The following is a 19,441-nucleotide window of genomic DNA, read 5'->3' on the forward strand; positions in this document are numbered from 1 at the left end:
TTCATTTTACAGCTTGCACTCCTCCTCTGCCCAGGAACACAGGCAAAAGACAAGCAAAACAACAAAGAGTAACAACATATTTTCTGTGTTACTTAAAATACTATGAATACAGAAATTAAAATGTTCTTTTCTTTCTTTGATTCATCCAGTTGCACCTGTTTAGATAGAGAGGAAATACAAACCAAACATGAGCATTCATTCTTATTTACATGATTTTAAGTGTGAGTTGAGAAAATTCAAATTTTCTGAGAGGACACCTGCCCCTTGTCTTCCTGATCACTGTGCATTACTATTCTGTTACACTTGGAACTGCTGAGGATGCTGCTGAAACAACATTTGCTTCTTTCCAGAACAGAGAAGTTAGCTTGAGGTCTGTGTATATTGACTTCCTGAACACTAAAGTGATATACATAACTTCACTGTTTATATGCAACATTTATCCCATTTTGTTTGCTCTTGTAATTTTTATCACAATAGAAAAACATTACAGAGCTATAGAATGTCTTTTTTCAAACACCTTTAGTACCTACATGAACTGAATTTTCTTACTTAGAAACAAGAACACTTCAGGAGCTACAATAGGCACATACAATTACAAGTAACTGTATTTGCAGGAGGTCCTGGGAACAGAGGTTAGGCAAGGCTTGAGTATGAGATATGACACCAAACCAAGAATGGGGTTCCAATACAGGCTTGGTACCAGGAAAATCTAAGTAAGCACAACTTTGCAAAAGAACAGAAACTTGGTTGCTGCAGAATAAATAGTCTTTACATGGAGCTGCTGGAGAACAATAACCATGGAAAAGCTAAGCCCAGATTACTTCAGATTTAAACAAACTTCTACAGAATCATTCCTGTTTGGTTATGTTTCAGGTTCGGCTGTGAAAGTTTTGCAGAATCTTAAAAAAAAAAACCCAGCCAAACAAACCACAACACCCTCCCTCCAATCTACATTTTATAATAGAACACAGTCTTTACAGATTCAATAAATTATTCATGGAGAAGGCAATATTACTATTAGACCCTGGGGTCTTGGGCTCCCTGCATGTAAAAGATCTAACTCTACACAATCAATCCAGTAGGATAACTGTTATACTCTACTTAACCCAGATTGCCTAACAGGGTTTGAAAATGGATTAGTGGATGATGAGCTCGTTTTAAAAGCAATATTATCTCCCTGAAAAGCAGAGGATAATTCCTACTAGCCATTTTAAGAAATAAAATGATCCTAGGTTTGAAAGAAACTTTTCACATATTCTCTTAACTAGCTAGACATTGACACATGCAATGACTGGAGACATGGCAGACGCTAAGCATCAAAACAGGCGTCAATCAAAAACATGAACAGTAAGCAATAGTTGTCTTACACTCAGAGTAAAAAGAATCTAGATTGACAAGAAGGTATCAAAACTGGCTTATTATTACAAAATCTCTGAATATCCTCTGTGAAGGGGCAAGCAAGATGTCTGGAGTGGCTACAACTCTTCATCATTACAGAAACTCCCATGATTAATATTGATATACTGAGGATATGCTAACACATTTCTAATTACAGAGAGAGGCATAAACCTGAAAGCATTCTACAGACCAAATGGTTCACTGCTTTCTACTTCTGGTGACTACCAGGCATCCAAAATAGCCCAGCAGAATTTACTATCTATAGTGATGGGTTCAATTTTTATTTTTCACAGAAATCTCTGCTTGCTATCAAAGCACTATGCTATGATCATTTTTTATTTTGCACTTGTTAGGATACTTTGTTTTCCTTGCATGCATGCATTTTTTTTGTTCATAATATTCCCTTGAAATAGAAAAAATAGCTGGAAGTAGCTCCAGATTGGACTGGACACAGAAAGGGAAAAGCACAAGGAGACTTACCCCTACATGAAGACATCAAGATTTCAGACAGAGAAAAGAGACATATTCTGAAATTCCTGCAGAATCATAGCATCATTTACTTTTGAAGAGACCTTTAAGAACATTGAGTCCAACCATTAACCCAGCACTGCCAAGTTCTGAATCATGTCCCTAAGTGTCACATCTACACATCTTTTGAATTCCTTCTGGGATGGTGACTCCACCACTTCCCTGGGCAGCCTGTTCTAATGCTTGACAGCCCTTCCTTTGAAGATTTTTTTCCTAATATGCATCTACTGAAAACAGTTCATATTTTGAATATCAAATCTTCACAGCAAACTGTTCATAGGCAAGCCCTAGGCTGAAAGATGTTCGCATAAAACATTAGTTGAATAAATTCAAACTAACATATTTCTGAATCCAGTAGAGCAGTTTGTAAGAACAGAATCTACCACTGGCATACATGGTCACTCCGGGATTCTGTGCAAGCAGACAGAACTCCAGAACCCACAACATTTTTACACTGTTGTGAATATATCTGTCTTGTTAACAAAATGGCAGCATGACAAATGTAACGCAGGAGCATTGCTTGGCCCCCTTTGCCAAGCACATTTTCTCTCCTTTTATTCTTCAGTACTTTTTCTCCCAACATGTTTTTTGTTTTCTGTGCTGCTACCTGGCTCTTCCCTTTCAGACAGCCTCTTCCTGACAGTTATCAGGGTTTAACATACTGTACTAGGAGGCTCGTGAATATTGCTCTTTGATTTTTAGTGCTTTATGATGAATGGCTAGAAATCATTGCTGTAAAAAAAAAGGAAAAAAAAGGGAAAGAAAAATAGTTTCTGAAAACCTTTGTGCTATTGAATTCTGCCTGCAAATTCTCTAGCATTGCCTTGCTTTGCTACAGGATTGTCACTCTGCCTGCTAGATGTTATACACCTTTCCCCCCCAACCCCAAAACAGCAAGGTATAATGTGGGAAAAATAAGATCTGAATCCTAAGTTTAATTTTCCTTCATGATTTTTTATTCTTTTGTTTTTTAAAGTCTTTCCAGATGTGTTTAAATTTGAGGTACTTTGTGTTTTGCATCTTTTGTCACTTCATCACAGACCCCCAGCTCTTTTTTCATTATCTAAATAAAAGCATGGAGGCAAGAATTGAAATGGTGGACCCTGGACTAGCAAAGATTATTCAGCTCAGCAGAAAAATACTTCTACTGCATTTAGCAACCTACAGAAAGGATGGGGTGGGAAAGTCACTGGGAGGAAGGAGAAAAGGAGCACCTCTAAAATAAAAAGGCAACAGTCTGTCCAACTGCACATTTCTGCAAGGAGTCTGATGGAAGTACTCTTACCTCCAGGTTTCTTTAGGGGTGTTGTCGTTGACCTACATGCTTTCTGCCAGTGAAATTCAAGGCTTTTATACACTTGTCCAGGGTTTCAAGAGCATTCAGGTGAAATATATCCCCAGAGGACTGGATTTAGTCCATTGTGCCCAGACAGAGCAGACACAGCAAGCTCCACACCTTCTAGAAGCCTTGGCAACATGCTTGTATCTGAGAAATTCCAGGCAGGAGCAGGCCCACACTGTTAGGGTGTGCTGCCATCACATCCACACAGCTGGAAATCCAGCCTGAAATCACTGTTGGTGACCCTTCCACAACACCCTGCAGAGCAGGAAGGATCGTGGTGGGCAAGACCAGCTCTTGATGCCATTTCTGCAGGTCAGAGAAAGGCAGCACAGCCCCCCTCTCATTCTCCCACTAGGTAATCCCCCAATCCTCAGTGATGGCTGTGGGACCAAGTTCAGAGCAGCAGAGCACTGGCTGGTCTACAGGGGGATGAGTGGGATAATCTTCCCCTCTCCTCCAGAAAAACAAGCTTCCTGTTTTCATTGCTTGGCGAGAAAATAGTCTGAAGTTGTCAATGCAAATATCAGGCAGCAAAGTTTATGTTCTATATTTTTAAGTCTCTTTAAGACAATAAGTCAAAGTATATACCAGGCCAGGACATACTGCTAGTTCAGACATGAAAGTAATTTCCCAAGAACACATATACACGAGGCCTATCAAGCACTGCTGATGCCAGGGAACTAAATCAATTTCCACCATTTGAAATCCTTCTTCTTAAAGGTGAATCTCAGTCTTCTCTATTGTTCCCATGAACTTAAAAATACATTTATTTCCTTGATTTTTCTCCTTCTGTTTCCAAGTGCCATAATTCCCCAGCCTGGGCTAACGAAATACACAGAAGCTGGTGGTCCCCACCACAGAGAGCCAACAGCCTACAAGCAGTAACAAAGAGCACAGTGGCAAGTACCAACAAGGGAAGGAAAAGAAGCATTTCTCTGTGAACCCATCTGAATTTAAAAGTTCAAATTTATTACCTTCACTTTGCTATCCTTTCATGAATGGTAAGCTTCAACTCTAGAACAGTTCAGCAGTTCCCCCTTTCATGATTCATGTGCTTAAAGCACATACAACAGCGACTTTACAGCATTCAGCTTTCCCAAACTTCTTCAGCATAACGGAAAAATACAGAGGAACACATTTCATAGTATGGCACAGGTGGCATCTAGCAATTCTCTGTCTAGGATTCCAGCATGTTTCTGCACCTTTCTTACTAACTGGCTGCAACAGGGAAAAACTCATGTATGAACTAGGAATTTCAAGATCTTCTTTGACTTAAGCTTGAAGATATAAATGCTGAAAAAATTAACAAACAGGATTAAAAAGATTCAAACATTTTTTTACTATAATAACCAAGCACAGCTAATACTGTGGACCTAGGTTCTAGGTATGGACCAAATGTCTATATGCCAGAGGGAAGAGGAAGGTGATTTTGGAGATGTAGTCAGCCTGTTTGAGCACCTCATTACAATTATGTGCTATGGCTGTCACCGTGTCTCTGCATATCTATGTTCAGACCAGAGGTTGCACAAGAAGATGGGTATCAGTTCCCCCACTGAAACTTGCCCATTTCCCAGGGAGGTTAATAGGAGGCAAACCCGTGGGCCCTGCAGATAGTGAGGTTTGGCCCATGGCCTTACACAGCTCAGGCTGCTCCGAGGCTGGGTAGAGAACCAACTGCAGCCACGTCAGCTCACATTTCTCACTGCTGTTTGTTGCTCTGGGACAGTAGGTACTTCCAGCTTGGTTTCCAATGCATTAGATTTCTCACTGAAGTGGTTCTCTGCATTTCACCTGTACCTTCTAACATCACACAGATAGCCAGATCCTGTTCTCCCATCTGCAGGCTCACAAGTGGAGAAAACTGTCAAAATCAAACAGAAAACCAGCATTCTGTGTTGCATGCCCACAGAGTGGGCACTCACAGCACAGATCAGTGAAGTACCAGTTGTACCTAGTCTAGTATCATGTGTGTAAGGGTGCTTTCACCAAAGCAAACTGATGAAGAGCAAAAGTTACCTGGAAGATACATCAGTACTCTTTAGTCCTTACTGACTTGTGTGTTAAAAGGCTCTACACCAAATGTGTCATTTCTCTAAAAAGCCACTTTGCCCTGTGAAATTGGAGTACCCAGGCCTCAGATGAATACTGGCTCTTGGCTTAAGGTCACAGTTTCTTTCTTGCTAAGTCTAATGTCTTTTCTCAGCTGTACCAGATCAGTCTGATGGATTTAATGGGATTCATGGGATTTTCATTTTCCTGAGAGCCTACTATATTTATAGGCAAAAAATACTGGTTTGCCTTTTTTTTTCCCCCAACAGTTCTGTAAAATAGCTCCACCTTCTAGGGGGTCTACATTAAATTTTTTAATACTGCAGAGAATCCTTGATTTGCAAGGGAATATTCAGAGTAGAAGAGGCTTCCTTTGCAACCACCTCTCCCATCCTTCAACTCTACAAAAGTTCTCTTCACAAAGTTCCAAACCAGTCTGGTTTAGATGCAGAGCACTGAGAAGGCTTAACATTAAGTTAAGCTTTTTTTCCTTTGTTCTGGAGTGTGCATTTTGGGGCAGGGTTGTTAAGCAAGAAAAATAACTGAAGATTCTCCACGGAAAAGGTCATTTTCTGGCAGGAGTTTCAGTTCATACCTATTAAATGCTCACAAGGAGCCAGGTTTATTGTTTGTTTGTTTTAAAACTAGAAACAACCTTCAGTTCCACATTCAGAATTTGTATGTCACGTTTCAGCCTGGAGCATATTTTTACGGTTAAGTTATAAACCTTTAAATTAAGAATTTATCATAAAAATACATGACAACTCTCTCGCAATAACATTGAGAACATCACTACAATGATAAAAATGATTAAATGCTATCATTCTGTTTAAGACATTGCCAACAGATTTTGTGTTAACTGCCTGCAATTAAAGGTCTGTCTCTTTTAATAACAACATATTAATATGAATTCTGCCAGTACTTTTTTAGCTTCCAAAATATTATTAAAATAAATAAGCTCAGGATGAGAAAGAGTAACACAAACAGGAAAACAGACTGTTTCACAATTATAAAGCCCTTGGCAATAGAGAGTTCAGTTTTAATATAAACCTGAATTCCTTAATACAGATTACCCAGAGCAGGAGACAAGTTCTGTACTAACCTTATTTAACATGCCTGCCTGGGCATACTGAGCATTCAAAACATTGTACTCTGTAACCTCCTGGAGCATCCTAATGAACTGGGGGAGCAAGATTAAACTAAAATAAATACCTAATTTTTTTTAAGTATGACAGAGGGGCAGCAAGAAGATTTGTACTGGCAGTAGGACACATATTTTTTTCAGTCTCTTCATTAGTCATTACAAATAAATTAGCTAACTGCTAAATAACAAAAAAAGACAGGCACTAATTAGAGTAGTGGCTTAGACAACTGTGTGTATTCAAAGTTAAAACTTAATTAGAAGTTAAAACTATGTTGTTTTATTGATGTGTACTTAGCATTTTTAGCCCTTTAAACATTAAATGGAGGTTCACTTAGGAAGGGACATTACAATGAAACATTTAAATCACTGCTAATTTTCTCCTCCAGTTAGTGATACTCGCCTTTCTCCTGACACAGTCACTAGCAAAAAAAGAGCAAAATGAGAAATCTGCCAAACATGAGCAAATATTTTCACCTTTTTCCTAGAGTAAATTATTGTCTCTGAATTGCTATTCTTCTTATTCCAGTTTTATTCTTTTCATTTGTTGGCAAGGGAATTCATATGCTCCAGCCCCCCTCCTTCCTCCCAACAGTGATACTGGGCTAATAAATTCTTACTGCTTTTTTCCATCTATCAAAGCCACTGCATAAATCGCTGCCTAGGACTCCTCACCACTGAGCCACACATACTGCTGACCCCCCTCGGGAACAGCAAGCAGAACCCTGTGCCAATCAGCAATTATAAGATAATGGTACTAAAAAGCCTGAACCTGGGAGTTATTCAGTTGCTCTGCCAATGCTTGTAGGACTCTTTTATGTGCCTGAGAATTAAGTAATTAACAGACTAATTTATTGTTCACTAAAAAGGATTCCTCTCTCTCTAGTCAGGTTTGACATAATCAACATTCACCACCACATAAAAACATGCCAATTGTTCATCCTCATTTCCAAAAAACAAAGAAATCCATGAAAATATTGTTCCGTAGCTTAAGCTTGCTTTGGAAAAAACACCAAACCCAAACCATAAAAAAATCACTATCACAATTTGAGTGTTGTCCTCCAATACAAATACACATGCCTTAAATAAAATAAGTCCTAAATTAACAAGACCTGGATAAGCCAAGGGTATCAGTCAAGTAGGTTGTGAATACATTGGTGCTCCTCACTCTGAAAAGTAAAGGATGAATCTGTTTTTAACCATTGTGCATGGAATAACCTAGAACGTTCTCCCTACAGAAGCTAGATCATTGCTACAAAGAAAGGACAAGCTTTAACCACCAATGGCAATGAACACTGCTGCTTTACTTTACAGTCCAAGCCACAGCCAAGAGATCAGTGTTCAAGCACGCTATTACAACCTATTTTCTAGCTGATACCTGCATTACAAATACATGTTGTGTTTAAACAACAACACAAGAGGTTACATTAGAGGAAGTGACGACTGCAATGTTATAGTAGTCATCGTGGTCAAGGGCAAATTGTGTTCAACTTCATGGATTAAACACTGGTGGAGAACACTTTCCTGCTTCTGTGCTCTAGGTCTTTCCTTCCAGCACAGACGAAGCCTACCAGTTGATCTTTGCAGAATCTGAAGGAAGGAATCAGCCAAATTTGCAAAATAGAAAAGAAAAAATAAATCAAGCTAAGCTAAGGAAATAAAGAATATGAATTAGAGATGTCAAATCTCCTTTACTGAGGATATTTTAGTAAACAGGATAAATACCTGTTGGAAACAATCAAGGTATTTCCATTCCTGTCTCAGGTCAGATTATTGACCAGCTGTTCTCTCAAAACTGTTCCAACTAGGATATTTTCAGGATTTTAATATCTACAGTGTTGTTCCTGCATCTCTTCTGGTCCAGTCCCATCATTCAAATCAGTCTCATTAGCCAAAGTTCAAAACAAGCCAAAATGATCCCATGACTCCGGGTTATTACAGAGCAGAAGAGTCAAAAGAAAACTTTTGGGACTGAGAGGGCTGAGCAGCCTGAGGGGTGGCAAGGAAGGTATATTTATGAAAAAAAAATCACAGAATTCCGGTAAGGCCGGAAAGGACCACAGTGGGTAATCTGGTCCAACCTCCCTCAAGTGGGGTCATCCTAGAGCACACTGCACAGGACTGCATCCTGATGGTTCTGGAATATCTCCAGTGAAGAAGACTCTACAACCTCTCTGGGCCATCTGTGCATGGTCACTACACAGTAAAGGAGTTCTTCCTCATATTCAGGTGAAACTTCCTCTTCATCAGTTTCTGTCTGCTGCCTCTTGTCCTATTGCTTGGCACCACCCAGCAGAGCCTGGATCCATCCTCTGACACCTCCCTTCAGATACTGACAGACACTCATGAGGTGTCCTCTCAGTCATCTCTTCTCGGCTGAACACGCCAAACTCTCTCATCCTATCCTCATAAGAGGATTTCATCGTCTTTGTTTCCCTCTGCCAGACCCGCTCCAGGAGCTCCATGTCTGTCTTGTACTGAGGAGCCCAGAACTGGGCACAGCACTCCTGATGTGCCTCACTGGGGCTGAGTAGAGGGGCAGAATCACCTCCCTTGACCTTCTGGCAATGCTCTTTTCTACCATTGTCCTTCTTGGCACTGCTGGTTCATGGACAGCTTGTTGTCCACCAGGACCCCCAGGTCCTGTTCCCCAGCAGGTCAGCCCCCAGCCTGTGCTGGTGCCCAGGGTTATTCCTCCCCAGGAGCAGGACCCTGCATTTGCCTTTGTTAAATTCAGGTTTACAAAACTTCTTTGCCCCTTTTTCCAGCCCACTGAAGCCCTTCTGAGGGGCTGCACAGCCCCCCTGGGGTATCGGCCTCTCCTCCCAGCTTTGTGTTGTCAGCGAACGTGCTGAGGAGGCATCTGCCTCTTCATGCAAGTCATTGACAAATCAGTTGAAAATACTGGGCCCAGATTTGAACCCTGGGGGACACCACTAGTGACAGTCCTCCATTTTTGCACTGTAGAAGCAATTGTAGAACCTTCCTGAGAATCACAGAAGACTAAGCCATGCTTTCCTGGCTTGGGCAGAGGAGAACTTCCTTAACACTTCTTGGTGGAGGAGGCAAAAAGAAGCTTAAAGAATGCTGAGTTTGTTAAATCTAAAATGAAAAGTTATTAAGAGAAAAGTGAAAATGCAGAACATCATATCACTAATAAAAACCTGGCTGAAAAGTTGTATTGAAGGATAGCACAGAGAAAAATCATGATATCAATTCATAATACATCATGCAAGTATTTTTAATGAAGTTTTTTTTACTCCATAGCTCAAATCCTGACATTTATTATTTCAATGATTTCAGATACTCTTTCCAGGATTTCTGTGAAAAAAAGAAAGCCATTTTCAAACCCTGAAACAAATTGGCTCCTATATATAAGTTTAAATTATCCATCACCCTGAAGGAGGATTCAAGCAAAATCGAAGGCCATCTTGATGAATAATCAAGGTAAATTTGTCACATTTTTTACTGTGCTGCATACTTTCAGAGTTTCATAAAAAGATCCACATAATTAGTTTAGCTTACCAGGAAAAAAAAAGTTGAATGACAAGGTCAGGCTCTTGCCCTTTCAGTAAATTAGAGAAGATTGCCATAAATTGCATAATATAATGAAACACCAATTTGCATATTTGCTGCTATATTAAAAGGGATCAGTTTTAGCTCGCAAAGCAGAACAAATAAAAACATGCATTTTAATAACTCAAATTACTCCCAGGAAGTGACCCTCAGCAGAAAGCCTGATTATCACTACTTAATTAGAAGCCTTGGAAATCTAAATCCTCCTTTAAATCCTATTCTGTGTACAGTGAAAGATGAAGCCGTGAGTTTTGTCTTAGATTCAATATTTACTCTTTACTAATATGTTTGCAGGGGAGACTTTCCAAGCATTATGAAGACATGCAAAAAAATTAATATTCAAAGAAAGAGTGCATAAAACCTGTGTTGGCTTGCAGGTGCAAAGCAATTAACAAGCTGGCATTTGCAGTACTTTTAATTAATTAATTAAAAATTCAAAGCTGACTTTCATTTCTTTAAATGTTTGAACATTTTATCCATCAATAATGAACCACTACTTACTGCTGTGCTACAACAGCTGGTAAATGAAAAACTTAGTCCAACACTATAAAAAAAGTGCACAGGAATTTCACATTTTGCTTTCTCCTTGCAATTTAAAAATGCACTAGATCATGAAACTCTGTATGATGTGAAGATAGATCTTGTGTGTCTGCTTAGCTGTAAAAATAAACTGCATTCTGTATTACAGTCCAATCTAGAATAGGAATTAAAATCAAGGTTTCAATATAAAATGTATTTGGGTTTAATTTTTAATTTAACTTGAAAAATTTAATTCTGTCTGCTTTGGGAAGTCAAGAGATTTTTCTCAAGAATAGAGTATTCTGCCCTAATCTTTAAAGGTTAAAATTACACTATAAAACGAGATCTGGAGTAATTTCTAAAGGTTGCAAATAATAAATAGTCATAGAAAGGTTCTGCTATTAAATTTACAGGTTGATATCACTTGAATGATAAATGCATTGTTTTCAGCAGAAATAATTTGATCAGTACGTATTTTAAAGACACTATCATTAATATACTTTAATTAAAACATAAATACTACATTGCTACCTCACTAGGCATTCACTCAGCTGGAACTAACTGTATTTGCTTAATCTACAATTTTAGATGTATTAGCAAAAATAAATGTTGGTGAATGTAAGAGCCTGATTACATATCTTGGGTAAATTGGTGATAATGAGTCAAGAGACTTTGTGTTCATTCACATATATTAGAATAAGAATCATTATGAAATTAAAGCTAAGATTAATCCTGCTAATGACACCATGGAGCATCTGGGAATAAGATAACCCAGATGTCAAATTCACTGTGATACTGTGCTGCTATTTGATAGAGTAACCCCTTGAAGTGTTCTTCTAAGGCAGCTAGCTGGTACCCCACAGTCCCAGCACTTGAAATGCAAATGAGTGACAAGATAGACTAATAATGAGAGCAGATTCTAGCAGTAAGGAAAATGAATTAATTAAAAAAAAATCTGAACCACTGATAAGAACAAGCAGCAGGCAACCCAATGTCCTCAATTAGGGTGGATGACATCTGCAGTGTATTTCTCTCTAATAAAGCCCTCACTCTGTATTCCAAAGCACACGATTCTAACACTGTTAACATTTTAATGTCTTGGGCGTGCATGGTAACATTAATTACAAGATGATTTGGATGACTTCTGAATCTCTTTTATGTCTTCCACTGAGTAAAAATCTGAGTTGCAGCTTTGATATCATAAATAAAATGTAGAGACCTGCCAAGCATTAAAGCTCTCCTGAAGTAACTCAGATCTGCTAAGTTACATTAAACCTTTATAGCTAAGTAAAGAGCATTCTCTATGAATTTAAAGAGGGTCAGTGTCTATACATTTTAATGGCAAAGCTTTACACAACTCCAGCATTTTTCTTTAGACTGCAGCTGTTGTTGTTTTTAATTACTAATGAATTTAATCTAATGTTTTGTTGAGCTTAATTTACCTTCTCCATAGCATTTGTTCAGAAACACACACCAGGATTAAGCAACTTGCTTCCTTAGTTTCCCCTACCCTCAGTCTTCTCTTCCTGCTAACTGCTCTGCTCTCTGTCCTTTCCTGTTGGAAAGAACAATTGTTAGCACAAGCACTCCCAAAACAAGACAAAGATTATCACCAGCTGAAAAAAAGACACACTTTAATTGTAGCACAAGCCTCAGTGAGGAAACCAAGAGCAATCCAAGATCCCCATGGGCTTTTCTGAGCCACGCTGAAACACAGTGGGACCTCATCTCCCTTGCAGTTCTTAGGCACACCAACCACCCACTGCACTGCCATCATCATCAGCTCAGTGCAGTGGGGAAAAACATGAACAAGGGACAGCTTTTGTGGAGGGAAGACACACAGTGTCCCTGGTTCTGTACTGCCCCAAATCTTCTGTAAGTCAGTACAGTAAAAGTAAGGAGAAAGATTTTCACACAGTTTCATAGCCCACTTCATGTCAGTGTAAATGCAAGGAGCAAAGGCATGCAGAATGGAGCTTTTATTTTCTAAATGAATGCCTGAAGCAGACAATGAACTTTCACTAGTGTTTGGCTGGCTGAGTCAAGATGCTCAACCTTCTCGCAGCTGCACGTGCAAAACTTCTCATCAAACTTCACTCTGCCATAGGTTATGATACACAGTTAGTAAGAGCTCTGTAAGAAACATCACTGTAGGAAAGGCTTATGTCCATTTGAAAAGTACCATTTCTTTGGGGCAAATAAGCAAATGCAAATATCTTGATCTCTTCTTTGACGCAGGGACACACACTGACCAGAGTCTTCGTGCCAAAGGTATAAGACTCAAATCAAGTCGTTTCCATGCATAATTTACAAGGAAAATAAATATGTCAATCCACAGTTAAGATCTGTGATCATGAGATTTGTGATGAAAAGCCACTCAAACCATTTCACACCATCACAAAGTTCTTCCCTCAGAATCTTACATCTGTGCCCTTTTCTGCTGACATTTCTGGGATGTCACCACTAGGTCTGTCTGCTGTTTCTGTTGGGTTCCACACACACACACTTCTCTGCCTTGCTCACCTATATATGTAACAACATGCACCTTTTTCTTGTTCCATCCCTCTCCTCCCCAAATACATTGATAAGAGACATTTACTGGTCCAATTAATTTTTTATAAGTCTGAGACAAGATAATCGAAGAGAAAGTAAGAGGAAAGCAAACTGGCCTTGGGATCTCTGCCTTCAAATACATTTTTTGGTGCATTTTAGAGGGTAATGTATACAAAATCTCATTTAATGCACGTGTTCTTTCATTTTTCAACCTTCACAGCCTCAAAGAATGTCTTGATGTTAATAACTTTAAAACCTTTCTCTGAAGAACACGGATAATAATTTCTACTGTTGTTTTGTTGCAGTAGATCTTGTCATCCACGTGGAGCCAACTTCTAGCACAATCATGCTCTCTCTTTATGCCAGAAATTTGGGGGGGGGATTTACTATTCAGAATTTAAAATATTTTTGTTGATATAGTAATTGTTATAGCTGTAGTAATATTGTATAGTAATTTGCTGAAAGTAATTCACATAATGTTTTATTGACATTCCACAGCTCTGTGGATTTTCATTTCATTTCAGCCCTGCTTTTTAGTTTATATTGGTTGTTCTCCTCTCAGCATCTCTAGATCAGCTGAAGAGGACTTGTGAAGATGGAATAATCCACCCATACCCTGAGCCATTCAGAGAACTGAAAATTTTGCTCAAGTACCCCCAAAATTAAGTTCAAACAAAGAGTTTATCATGTCTATACCTAAAAGTAAATCTGTACTATCACCTCTAGTTATTGGAATGTATGTGCAACTAGAAGCATGGATTATGCAAAAAATACTGTATTGCAGGTTCACAAGATGAAAGCACAAACTGCAAATCCTCCTCATCTGCTGGCCTTGATACACATCATGTCTTTGTTGGTGGTCTTTGCAAAGAGACAAAGACTGACCTTGTCCCAGGCTACATCACTTATCCTATTATCCAGCATCTTAATGAACATTCCAAGTGGCTTTTGAGCAGAAGACTAAGTACCCACTGTCTAAGAGCCCTTCCATTTTCTGGAGAAGCTGTCTCTTCCTAAAAATGGCTTTGCATCTCTTCTGGCTTTCTACTTCACCCTGCTCACCCCTGCAAAGACCTGGCAGTGAGCTGGAGGCACAAGAGTCTCCTTAGCTTTCATTCCTTGGAGTTGGCTTGCTAGGGGGCCTTCACAGAGCACTGCATGCCTGCAGTGGTTTCACCTCGGTCTGCACTAAATCCAAAATTTCAGCAGAGTTTTAAAACCCCATAGCCTGTATCTCTCCTCTGACAATACTAGCAGATTTGTTTCTTTGAGTTTTCCTGTTAGAAAATAGCAGGATGCACCTCCTTGCAAGAACATGGAATAATTGTATAACCACTGGAGATTTTTAAAATTTATAATATAAGCTTCATTATAGGAAAAAAAATTAGGTATGCATAAAATGTAGCTTTTTAAATAGCTGAAATGCTTGTAATGTAACCACAGGGACAAACTAGAGACCCAGAGGGGAAAGACCATAGAAGAGTTAATAGAACTACCCCTTAAAAAGGTAACTATTTTATCTACACACCACCATTTTCACAGGTAGGTTTAGCAAATTGCAAGCCAGCAGGTTCCAAGAATAACTATATAAGGAATTTCCAAGGCAAAAGTTTAAGTCACAGTTACACAGGTCTTGTCTTTCCTTGTGCTTGGGCAAAATTGCCATTAATATTAATGGCAGAGAGGCATGCATGTAAAGGAGAGAAACCCCTAATTAGTGTCGTAGTACATGCAACATTCCTAACAGGGAAACCATTTTGTATGCCCTAATTGCACAAAATTGGCAACAAGTTACCGTATGCATCTGTATCAAAGGCTACAGAAGCTCATGAATTCTCCAGTGGTAGGAAAACGTGCCCATACTGCAGAGTTTGGGTGACAAAAGCAGTCAGTCTGTGTGTTATTCTTACAACCTCTGCTACCTAGCGAAGGTAGCCTTCCAAGGGTTCCTCACTCACCAGGGTTCCTGCTCCATGTCTCAGAGGGTAAGCACAACTACCTGTGTTTTCCACCAAGGCAAAGATCTTTTTCAGCTTTTTTTACTTAAACAGATATGACTGCTGATATGCAGATATTGCAAAAGTGCACTAAAACCACAGTGCAGCCTTACAAAAATATCAGAATTACACTGATCATGTCAGAGAGTAGGGCCTTCTCCCTCTCATTTACAGGAAATTTCTTCATATAATGCACTGCTACAAATCACAAGAAAGTCCATTTGGCTGCAGAAAGATGTTCAAGGTCCCAGTCATGCATGCTATGATTCCCACTAAATACAAAGCATTACAATTTCTGCAAAAATATTTCAGAACTCTTCTCACTTTTAAGTCAATATTGTTTTTCTAAGTAAAACAATAAACCAATTTTATCTGCAAGCAAAGGTTAAGTGGTTAAGTAAAATTCTAAGAGCAGCAATTGTGATAGTATGTTTTTACAGAGAAAATCCCTACATTCTTATAATATCTACATTTTTAGATTTTCAAATCTTTAAATATACATTTCTTAAGCATCTATGTTTTCCCCTCCTAAAAACATCAGCACAAGCAGTTCCTCAAGTAACTCAGTTGACTTCTCCCTGATGCAACAGACCACATTTTTGCTCCAGAGATTCAGAGACAGATAAATATCTTATTCAACATTTTTTAATTTTTAAACTGGAGAAAGGAAATACTGTGCAAAACATTTTCACGTAAATACTTAATTGGAAGTCAACATAAATAGAAGACTGGCATCAACCTACTTAACGAGAAACATGATTGGCTCACTTGACATTTTCTTCACTTAACATGAAAGTTTCTTTCAAAAAACAAATTCTTTTTTCTTTGGGGTTTTTTTTTTTTTTTTTTTTCTTTTTAGCAGTAATTTTCCTTTTTTTAAAACACAACATGATTGGCTCACTTGACATTTTCTTCACTTAACATGAAAGTTTCTTTCAAAAAACAAATTCTTTTTTCTTTGGGTTTTTTTTTTTTTTTTTTGCTTTTAAGCAGTAATCTTCATTCTTCTAAAACCAAAATCTGGAAGTGACCAAAGCAAACTCTAAAAATGCAAACATTTAACCATCTAGGAGCTCAGGTAGCAACAGCATATCCACTTCACCAATTACAGTAACACAGATCTGTCCATGTTGTATTTCTGGATAGATTGTTTGGCTCTTAATACTCAGCTTGGATGAGTATAATGTTTCCCTGGCTGGTCTACTGTCATGCCCATCTGTCAGAGTGGCATACAGCCCATTCACAAGGTAGAATGCCAGTTTCAACCAGAGTATGGATACTAACCAAAGACCAGTTTAGGAGGAAAGCCTATTGGATGCAGCTAATGACACCTTATTTACAGAGATCCTCCTGGTGTCAAGCAGTGCCAAATTAAGAACACATGCTACATTACAAGGATCACATCTGTTAACAAATATTGGCACTTTGTCACTGGCATCTGCCTCTTTTGTTGATCCTCTTCAGTAGTGAAAAGGCTGCCTCAGAAGAAGAGGTGTTCAGGCCTCATCATACCAGTATAATCACAGATTTTACTCGTCAAGCATTTCCCAGTAACAGGCCAAAGTTTGTCAGCATTACCTCTGCATACATCTCTTCCCAGCAGTTGGTGATGCCCTGTAAAAAGCTGTGAAATTATAGAATTATAATACTGATTCAAATGAGCTTTTTCCACATCTTTGAGGATTTATTAAACCTATTGTCATCTTCTCAGCAACAAGAACAACATGATTTCAGAAAAAAGAGTGACACATAATTAAAAAATACAAAAATGACTGTTGTATATTTTTGGCACAGCTCAGTTTGCAATCTAAGTAAAAGATTGAATTAAATCCCTCAGCCCAAATAAAAAACCCAGAGAATACCAAACATGATGTTCAGCTTGATGGTTTTTGGGACTCCTTTGCACTTGTATTTAGGGCTTTGGGGGTCTTTTTGGTTTGGTTTGTTTTTTCAAACTGAGCAGTAGGGATGTGTTAAGGCATGGACAGCACAGGCCAGTACAAAAAGACCTCCGTGCTGAAGGCATGCAACTACAGCAATTTCCATTTTAAGATTATTTCCAGTTTCCACCATTAAAACAGTGAGCAGTTTGCCATGAGTCATACCACAGATATTAAGTCCAGAAGCTGGCAGTCCTTTCCAGCAGTCTCAGCAGTTCTCTGTGTGGGAGGGGAAGTAGGCTGGCTCTCCATCCAAACAAGTGGGAATATCAGCAGTAAGGACTCCTCTCTTTTGAGAGCTGTTGCAAACATCCTATTTTGCTGGATGGAACTCAAAGGGATCTGCACTCCTAGCAAGCCTCTCCCTTCCCCTTAGTCCAGGAGAGAGAAAGAAAGGCATAATGGATACTGCATGAGGTTGAGACTGAATGCAATTGGTTCCTGCCTTCTAGGGTAGAGAGGCAACCCAGTTACAGGGATCACCACTATTCAAGGCTGGTGTAAAGGAATCACATTCCTTTACAGGAATATCCTCTCAGAAGCAGGACACTTGTACTAACCTGCTTTCAGGTACTTCACCTTGGTGAAGAGACCAGGATTTTATTCTCTTTGCTTTTCTGAGATATAATTGCCTGGCTGACCACACTGCAGCACTGTGTGTCACTATGGGTAATTTACAACAGGATGGGAAGCTCTTGGACTGAACTAATTGATAACAAGCTACTTTCACTAAATGTACCTTAAAGGACTAGCTGAATTTTCTTAAACAGACAAGAGGAACATCAGTCCTGACAAATCTCTTTCATGTTGACTCTGGAAAGAAGAAAGTACATTTAAACCCTTCTAGGACACCAAAGGCCTGGGAACAGGATGATACTATTGGGAATAAAATGAAGTGTTTTTACCCCTTAGTCAGATGCAGCTGTTGTTCAATAGACCTCTGTCCAAGAAGGACCACTAAGTACTACTACATAGTTCACATGGTCTTTGGTACCAAGAAATCTGGCTCTAGCTCTTTTCTCTGTGAAGAGTTTCCTTTGGCCACCCTGTTCTTTCAACTACACCAACCACCCACAGCAGGTAGGATCAGTACTGTGAGCTGGTTGAATTTATCACAGTTCACAGAGTAAGCACAATGTTCCTCAGGAAGCATTGATAATAAAAATGGCATAAAACTTCAGTCTTCCTGTGCTGTTAGAACAGCTCTGCCCCATACCTCATCAGTAAGCAATAAGCTTTGTGGAGGTTCAACTGCAAGCTTCAGAGTGAGCTGCCAAGATGAACCATTTAAAATGAAATGAAGACACAGAGCTGTGTGCCTGTGCCTTTGGTGTATGTGGAGAAACTACTCTCTACTAACACCATGAGACAGACATTTCTTGTATCCTCTTACCTTGATTAAAATGTAAAGCAAATGGTTTGTTTTCTTCTACTGTTGGATGAAGACCACTCAAGCACTGAGTTGACTGCTCTTCAGTGGCACCACAGTGTTTCACTCACAAGCAGAAACAGTTTAACCAGTCAGGACATACAAAAATAGACTGAAGATGTTTCTGAATAGTCCCAGGAAGCTACAGTTATCAGGGCTGTTACAGATGGTTCCTTCCTCTTCCTTTATTGTGGCAGGTCTTGAGCAGAGACCAGATAGAAACATGCAATTAGGACATAAGAAGAAATATCTTATATTGTGCATAAATAAGGTAGAGTTCTCCAAACATCTCTAAGCCATTTGTCAGCCCGTGCATCTGCAAAGCTTCAAAACAAACAGGCACACATTGAGAGGTATTTAACAACAGTTAAAAAAATAAAAATGAAACAAAAATCCACCACCAAGAACAAAAAACCAGATTTGTCTTGAAGACCTGAATAAAGTCTATTTTGTGACAGCCTATTCCAGCAAAAAACAACACATATATGATGAGATAAACATCACTTGGCCAGTGACTTATTTTGCTCAAACAGTCTTGAAGTACCAAATGACATTTGTGATAATGTCATAGGGGGAAAATGTTTAACTGCCTCCTGGATTTACCTGGCACATGAAAGATGTAATTCTAAAGATAACAACAATGATATTCCATTTATACATCTCATGTCATCCAAGTTAATTCTTCTGGTTTTCTAACTACACAGGAATATCTGTAACCATAAAGCTACAGCCAGTACTGGAGACTAACAGCTTAAAATAGGAAGTCAGATTTTCACCCACTTGGCAGCCAGCATCTGAACCACAAGTGGCGCAATGTGATTAACCACAGCTCAGCTTCTGAGCTGGGAGTCCTTGGCATGTTTGTTGCAGGCTGAGTACACATATCCCCAGGATCAGGCTTTCACCTTGCCTGCACAGACAGCAATCCCAGCAAAGGTGTCACTTACAAAGAGTTCACCTAAGTCAACG

The sequence above is a fragment of the Corvus brachyrhynchos genome, unplaced genomic scaffold, assembly GCF_000691975.1.
Source record: "Corvus brachyrhynchos isolate BGI_N302 unplaced genomic scaffold, ASM69197v1 scaffold101, whole genome shotgun sequence".
Classification (NCBI taxonomy): Eukaryota; Metazoa; Chordata; class Aves; order Passeriformes; family Corvidae; genus Corvus; species Corvus brachyrhynchos.